Source organism: Micropterus dolomieu, linkage group LG03 (assembly GCF_021292245.1).
Source record: "Micropterus dolomieu isolate WLL.071019.BEF.003 ecotype Adirondacks linkage group LG03, ASM2129224v1, whole genome shotgun sequence".
Lineage (NCBI taxonomy): Eukaryota > Metazoa > Chordata > Actinopteri > Centrarchiformes > Centrarchidae > Micropterus > Micropterus dolomieu.
In genome coordinates this window covers 27,741,523-27,749,850 of record NC_060152.1, presented here as the reverse complement: position 1 = coordinate 27,749,850, position 8,328 = coordinate 27,741,523, and the positions used below count along the sequence as shown (strand labels likewise).

Here is an 8,328-nt window from a genome sequence, read left to right as displayed (position 1 = left end):
GTGGTTCCTAGAGTCTCCAAAAGTAGACTAGGAGCCAGAGCGTTCAGCTATCAAGCTCCCCTCCTGTGGAACCAGGTTCCAGTTTGGGTTCAGGAGGCAGACACCATCTCCACATTTAAGAGTAGGCTTAAGACTTTCCTCTTTGATAAAGCTTATAGTTAGGGCTGGCTCAGGTGAGTCCTGAACCATCCCTTAGTTATGCTGCTATAGGCCTAGACTGCCGGGGGATTTCCTATGATGCACAGAGCTCCTCTCTCCACTACTTTCTCTCCCTCTGTATGCAACCTCATATCATTATTGCATGTTACTAACACAACTTCTCCCCTTTCCGGTAGTCTTGTGCTTTCTCGTCCCTCTCCTCTCTCCTCCTATCACTTCCTGCAGGTGTTTCTGGCTCTGGAGCTGTGGAGTCTGGATCTGTGGCTGCGGGTCACCTGCTGCCCCCGTGTTCCTGCTCGACACCCTCTGCTACAACTATTGTTACTAGTCCTATTGTTATTATTATTATAATCATTAACATTACGATTGTTATCATTAACACTACCATAAATATCTGTACCATTTTTCATTTAGTCTATAGCAATCACCTTTACTGTCTGTACCTCTGTGGGTATATTGTGTAGGCTGCCTCCCTCCCCTCTCGCTCCTTCCATCCCTCTCTTTTTCTCTCTGTTCCTCTCCTGCCCTCTCTCTCTCTCTCTCTCTCCCTCTCTCTCCTTCACCTACAACCGGTCGAGGCAGATGGCCGCCCACCCTGAGCCATGGTTCTGCTCGAGGTTTCTGCCTCTTAAAAGGAAGTTTTTCCTTGCCTCTGTCGCCTAGTGCTTGCTCTTGGTGGGAACTGTTGGGCTTCTGTAAATAGCATCATATGGTCTATTCCTGCTCTTTTATGAAAAGCGCTGTGAAATAACTGTTGTTGTGATTTGGATAAAATTGAATTGAACTGAATTAATTAGCTAACTAGCTACTGCCGACGGCTGTCATTTCATACCTCTGTCGGAAACCCATTGCTTTGAGAATTACTAAGAATTTCCAGGGTTACATCAGCCACCTTTACCAATTTTAACTGTATATGTGCTGTGCAAGAATGATATTCAATATCTTGTTGAGCAGAGAGGTAGAAAGAGACCATAGGGTTACAGCCAGAATTACATGTTCTGTTCAAAAACCATGACAACACATGGCAAACACAGGAAACCCATACAGACAGAGAGGAACAGTAGCCACAGGTGGACCCTCAGTCTATCTCTCTTGTGAAAGTCTTTCAAAAGTGAGTATCACGTTACACCAACTTGAAAACTTAGTATTTGCTGCAGGGATATTGTAATGCATGGTAAAGTGCTTCTGTTCTTTTGTTTACCCTCCATAGATCAACAGGATAAAAGAGCGATCACCTTCAGTAACTTGACAGTTGATGAATTTGCAATCTCTCCAGTCACCTGAAGGAGCTACATGGTAACACAACAGCATAACTAAATTAACAAATATCAACAAAATAAAGGCTTTCTCTGCCACCCAGCTGGTCATCGATAATGTAACACAACAGAGAATTTCAGCAAATAAAGTACTACTTCACTCTCCTAATAATTAGCACATAAACAAAGCTATGGTGGTAACTGAATGTTTATGACTATGTGTCTAGCACTCCTTAAAAATGTGAAATATGAAAATGTGTGTGTATGTGTGTGTGTGTGTGTGTGTGTGTGAAGGTAGCTTTGTGTCTTTCTATTTTTGTCCGCCCGTACTCAGGCGTCACTGTAACACCGTACAAGGCTGGTGGCAGTGTGTGTTTTACTCACTTGGCATGTCGGTGTGGCCCCTCACAAATGCAGCAGCATTTTCCAGACACATGGGCTGCATCACCATTGGCCAGGACAGACACTTTACAGAGCAGTAAACATATCCAGACCCAAGGTCAGCTGCTTGACGTCACCCTCTGCTTCGCTTCTCCGCTGCTTGGAAACACACACACATACACACACTCATACATAGAAATCACATGGATCAAATCATATGTCTTCCATATACTATCTACTGTAAGGATGCTCTCTAATCATCTCTCCCTCCCTGTGTCACTCTCTATCTCTTGTTCTCTCTCAAACACACATAAACACATTATCTCCCCATCCTTATACAAATGATAAATGGCATTGTTTTGTCTGCTGTTATAGTTGATGTGAGCGAGCAGGTTGCCATAGAAATCAATAGGCAGCTTTCACAGATTAACCGGAGTAACAGGCCAGGAATCGAAGCCATGTATTACTGTGAAACTGCAGCCAGTCAGAAAAAAAGGGAACTAATTCCAGTCATAGGAAATGGCTTTTGCTCTGAACTGGATTGAATGATATTAGTGGGATGCTTCATTAAGTTTAAGATTTATTGTAGGTTACAGAATTAATTACAGCTTGAGTCCAGATGTTGATGCGTCACACTGAGATGACTATTGTGCCTTTAAATTGTCACACTCCAAGTTATAGCCATAAAATTATCATTATATCAAACTCTGGTTTTGATACCACTTATGGCTGACATTTTATCCATTAGAGCCATTTAATATGCATTCTGCAACTGTCTCTGTGCATGGCACTTTTCACTGTTACTGGCTTAGTCTACCTTTCCCGTGTGGGATTCATATTGCTTGCACCAGTGTTAATTTTGTCAACGAAAATTGTGATGAAATTATTTCATTGACAATCTTTTATTCCATGACTTAATTGTAACAACAGCGTAATTTAAAAAATATTTTACAATACAAATTTGGGCTATATGTAAGTTTTTGATTTTAATAAATCAAATTGTAATTTCCTTATTGTCAATAGGCTCAAAACTCACTTAGAAATGAAGCACACGCCTGTTTTCTCCGTTGCTTGCATCAGCCACTATTCCTCTTTGAATTCGAGGTCTCCGGGTCGGATTCAGCCCTGTGCGCGCTCACGAGCCTCTCTTGTACATGCAGTCCACTAACACCATAAAACAACCAGTTCACAGCAAAACACAGGCTCCACATAAGGATACAAAACAACTATAAAGGTTCATGTGCTGAAGCCCATCAGACCAAACAGGTTCAGATGATGTCGAGTAAGAATAAAGTGAGCATTAGTAAAGCTGGAGAAACACAGAGAAAGTCACGTTAGCTCGCCGGCTAACACCGAGCAGTTGCTAATGTTATCCGGTGCAAAGTTATATTGCTTTCCACATTACTTCACTAACGCGACCCATGTTACTATCCTGTGTACCACTGTTGATTTAGCCTGCAAGAAAGGATGTAACGGTAAAAAGCAAACGTGGAGCGATTTGTTTACTAACGTTAGCCTATAGTGGTGCAGCCAGGAGCAGCCAGCTAATGCTACATTAGCTCGGACCCGCCGCTGTTTGCTTTGTAACGTTCAATTTAGATTTATTGCCTTTTACCAATACTCAGGTACACATCTTCTTCACCTCTCAGTCGCTGTAAATAACGTGACCCACATAATATACAACGCTGCAACTTCACAGCGACAACAACCCAGAGGAAGAGCCATCCACTGACACAACAGTAAAGTTACTTACTGCGGTCCAACTGTTATAAAGTGTGATACAATCTCGTTATAATATTCAGCCCAGCTCACTACCTGTTTCGTTATCATCCAATACATGTAGCTGTGCTGACATTGCTGAGCCTCCGGTGAAAGATACACAGATAGTAAAGATAGTTACTGAAAGCAGCAGGCGAGCTAACGCTGTAGCACGTCGGCTAAATGCAGTAAATGTACCGTGATCATGTAACAAGAATGGCTTAGTTCAACCTGCAGCTGATAAAACTATTGCTGTAACGTTGCAGTAGGGGTTTACCCGAGTTTCCAGCATGTTGTATGAAGCAGTCTCCCTGCCTGTCTAAAGCCGCTGTCACTCTGCCTTATTTCCGGGAGGATGGTGCCGAAATGTGGCTCGCTGCGCTGAATGAAGTAACGTTACGGCGCCGGTGTTGATCTGTCTCTGAGACGGGAACACTGAAGTAACAAAGCCTGAACATGTCTGGAGAAAAGCCACAGCCTGCATGCTGGTGTTTCTGCGTTTATTGTGGTATTTCTGTATGAAAGTGGTTGTGTTTCAGTTCTGCTCACTCATGAGTTCAAGCGAGCACACATACGAGCACACGCCTGGTTGCAATCTTAAAACTGCACCGCTAGTGGCCGCTGAAAACTACATAATGCCCCTTTAAGTTCTTAATTATGCACTGATGAGAAAAAAAACAAAATTTCATGCCTTCTTAGACAATAGAGAACTTAGATTATGGCACGGTAATTGTCTCTGGCTATGCAACGCAAATGAATTGTTCATTACAAATGAGTGGGACCACAAGCATTCACATTCTCATTTTGGATAATGAAACACATATTTCAAGGTATACTTACTTCTAAAAGGAATTATGACTAAAACATTGACCAAAATCGGACTACAACTAAAACAAAGCAAAACAAAAAGACTAAAATGTGACTTTAAACTTAGTACTAAGACTAAAACTTAATTTAAAAATCTTGTTAAAATTAACACTGGTTCGCATGTACTGGATGTGACACGGAAGCCAGAAGCCAATGACTCATGCAAGGTGAACGCTGATGGTCACATGACAGAGATAAGCGAATGCGACAGTATGCTGGTATGAGTTCATTATTAACATGTCAAACAGCATTGTTTACAGCCTTTGTTAGTCTTCTTTTGTGTCAGTTATCCTTCTTCTTAGTAGCCAGGTCGATGCCTGCGTCATTTCAAAGAAAGCTGAATCATTACAATGCACCTGCCATTACTATCAGTAACCTCAGGTGTTGCAATATCAAACTGGGCCGAAATTCTAAGGATTATAACTTTAAGGAATGAAAAATTAAGCCCCATGTAGACTTGAAAGGTGGCTTTAAAATGTTTATGGTGGAGAGATGAGGCTGTGTCAGCTTGGATTCACAGCAGTAACAATGATTTGACCCAGTTTCATGGTGACAAAAAAAGCATCTTAACAGAAGCTTCTCAAAGCTCTCCTTAAGCTAAATATGCTTCTCTGATGTCCACCCATATGGTCTGTATGTTCCAGACACTTATTCACAGTTTCCATTTCAAACTTCATGCATGACCCATGTGTTTAGTTAGGCCGATACTGTGAAAAAAAAAACAAATGAGAATGAACATTGCAAATAGTGTGAAGAAACCTCATCGTGTGGTGAGACAAGGAAACAAAATAAATGGTGGCTATGTTCAAATCACCATGTTCATATCTTAAATCAAAACTTCAACTGACATTGCACACTGTAAATTCAGCATTTACTCTACACTATATAAGCAGCTCATGTGACCTGACCCAGCTGGGCCGAACAGTTCTGGCTCTGCAAACCATTTCAAATTTCATATCTTCCCATGGAACACTATATCATTTGGGCAAAATATCTTGGCATGGCTTTGTGTTGACAGGATGAAAGATTAGAAAACCTGTTCTTAGGAAATACAACAATGTGAATTTATGTATAAAGTTATATGAATGTGAAGTTAGTTTTCTGTTCAAACATCATGGATGGCGTGTGTGCAAAATGTCCGGGTTCAGCTTGAGTCCAGATGTCAACCGCTTATCCTATGTACAAGAGAACATGCAAACTCCACACAAAAAAGCGAGCAAACGAGCAAGGTTCAAACCCATAACCTTCTTGCTGTGAGGCAACAGTGCTAACCACTGCACCAGCACACCGCCCACATACTGTATATATAAATATATATTGCAATTGTGAATCCTTATACTTAATACTGACAATATTTTGTGCAAATTTACACATACAAATGTTTAAATCATCCCATTAACAGACCAATATATATTATAAATCTAAAGATCCACGTGTAGGAAAAAAACAGCCCAATTTGCATCTAAACAGGTGTGATGCTAACCAGTAAGCTCCTAGCTACAACAGGCTGACTGCACAGTATGCAACTCCACCATTTCGTTGTGCACAAACACATCATCTCCAGTAAGAGTCTAGTTGAAGAAAAGGACCTGAGGGGAAACAGTCTGTAAAGTTACAGTAATACTGTTTGAAAAATGAAAGTTGTAATTGTTTCCTATCATCTGGCTTTCCCTCCTTCTGCATCATCTGCTCACCAGGTCGCATAAAACGCAGCTATTTACACAGGCCAAACCCTTTAATGTATGAACATTTCTATTGACTTGAACATGCTGGAATGCGACCAAAACACTTAGTGATATTTACTCGGTAAATAAACACAACATTTAAGAAGTGATTTCTCTGAAATACTGAGAGAATATCTTCTCCTGAGATCTGTTTTGTGTTGGTTTTACCATTTGGCTGATACAATGTGTGTGGAAATATTTGTGGCAATAGGCAAAAATAGCATTTGTAGTAGCAAAGAATGTTATACAAGTCCAGAGCGGTGATTGGCAAAGGCAGTTCAAAGTCACTGTGCTTGCTGAAAAACTTGCCTTTGTTTCTTTATTGGCTCTCCAAGAGACATGGAAACCAGATGAGTGGCTGTGCTACTGCCATTTAATCAAAGTATTCATCTGTGTGGCATCCATGCCCACTGATTAACCCCTGCTCACTGTGAATCACAGGCTTCATGCACATGTTGTAGAGAGTCTGGAGATCTTCTTTTAGATAGGATGTATCTGTGTTACAATATCAGACATGCTCGTCATCTCTCTGATCAGAGTGTATATCTATTGCTTTCACAATCCTGCGATCCAGTTATGAAATGCAAGCCTTTGTTGAGTGAGACCATGATCTCCACAGTTCATTGGTGTTACTTTTGTGTCCTTGCTGAAAGTATTGATGAGATCTGGCAGCGTCCAACCCACCAAGACACAAACATTTCTTTCATTAGGCTTTACCAAATAAAACAGTTATAAACAAGACCCCGGCTCTCCTACCATTCCAGCATGCCAAAGCAAAACAAGATGCTGAAGCGGCAGAAACACTTCCCAGATGTTTGTCATGAAGTGCAAGAGAATGGCTATATGGTATGATCGCTCTGCTGCTCAAGCTGAGGACAAGGAGTATAAAATCCTGTATGTAATACTCATTGGCTTCTGGTGACTGTGTTTTGAATGTCCATGTAGGAAAGAAAATAATTACATACATATCATGACATCCATGGGGTTCCACTATTGTGAGTACATGCACAGACGTCCAGAATGTACTGTAACACATGCTAAATAACTTAGCCATTACAAATCCTTTCCATGCATTTCCACTTCTGCAACACATTCTCATAATCCAATATTTGTGTTCGTGCGTATTTTGGAGGCAATAGGACATGGATTATTTTGCAGCCTTCTCTGACTTTTCAAAACTGGGAAACAAAAACTTTTTTCTTTTGCCTTTCTGTCTGCATCCAGGAACCTAGCAGGAGGACTGGGAGAAGGCACACTGTTTTCCAGTCTCAACCCCTGCAAGTACCTCTCATCATTTCTCTCAAGTGGAGAAAATTACAGGATGTGCTGCACATCATGTAACACGTTCCCAGGTAGGGAATGTTCAGACTATATTTCTCTCATGGCCATTTGCTCATGCTCAACAGGGTCTTGGGCGTCACGAGGTATCTGTGAAACCTTGAGGGGTTTTACTCTTCTGGCCTCACTGCTGTGTGCTGGCTGTGTGGGAAGGAATTAAATCCTGAGAGACATATTAATATTTAGGCACACAGGGATGTGAGGACAGCTGCTGAAAAGCCGCTTTGACTGTCAGGCCTGCCAAAGAAAACAAAACAACACAATGCAGAGTCCCATACGGTGAGGAGAGCAGTCAGATGTTGCTCTTAAGAGCTTTTATGAAATATGATCACAGCTGACCATCGCATTTTCTATCAGTGCCATGTAGTTGAGGAAAATACAACAAGCCATGTTTCTTAGTTTTTTTTATTATAGCTACTTGACTCATAGTTTTGTGGGTAAAGTGGGTGTACTTTATGCAACACCACAAAAAGTGGATATTGTATTTCATACAATTGAATTGTTAATTGTGAATGGGTAGTGATGGGACAGAGGATAAGACACATGTCTTTGGTGTGAGCGACCATATATATAACCATATCACCAGGGGACTATGATCCCATACGGGCGTTGAGTGACTCTATTGAACAGGTCAGCGATAAGATGTGCCAGAATTTTCTTCAATTAAACAAAAGATAAAACTGAAGTTATTGTGTTTGGAGCCAGGGAAGAACGAAGGTCAGTGCTCAGCTTCAATTGGTAAGGTTAGCAACCACAAACCAAGCCAGAAATCTTGGTGTAGTCATGGACTCAGACCTGAACTTAAGCAGCCACATCAAGACAATTACAAAGTCAGCCTACTATCA

At 41.2% G+C, this 8,328-nt stretch overlaps 1 long non-coding RNA gene across 2 annotated transcripts in view; it reads right to left on the bottom strand.

The window, feature by feature from the left end:
- The window catches only part of LOC123968396, a 21,122-nt gene extending 17,154 nt beyond the window's left edge, over positions 1-3,968 (bottom strand). Inside the window, exons 1-2 of one of the 2 annotated variants that reach the window (XR_006824452.1) lie at positions 3,832-3,968; positions 1,800-1,952 (exon numbers count right to left, since the gene is read on the bottom strand). This is a non-coding gene — a long non-coding RNA (uncharacterized LOC123968396). Of the gene's footprint in view, positions 1-1,799; positions 1,956-3,831 lie in introns of both variants that reach the window. The other variant, XR_006824451.1, reaches the window with a different exon arrangement.
- Between the last annotated feature and the right edge of the window lie 4,360 nt (positions 3,969-8,328).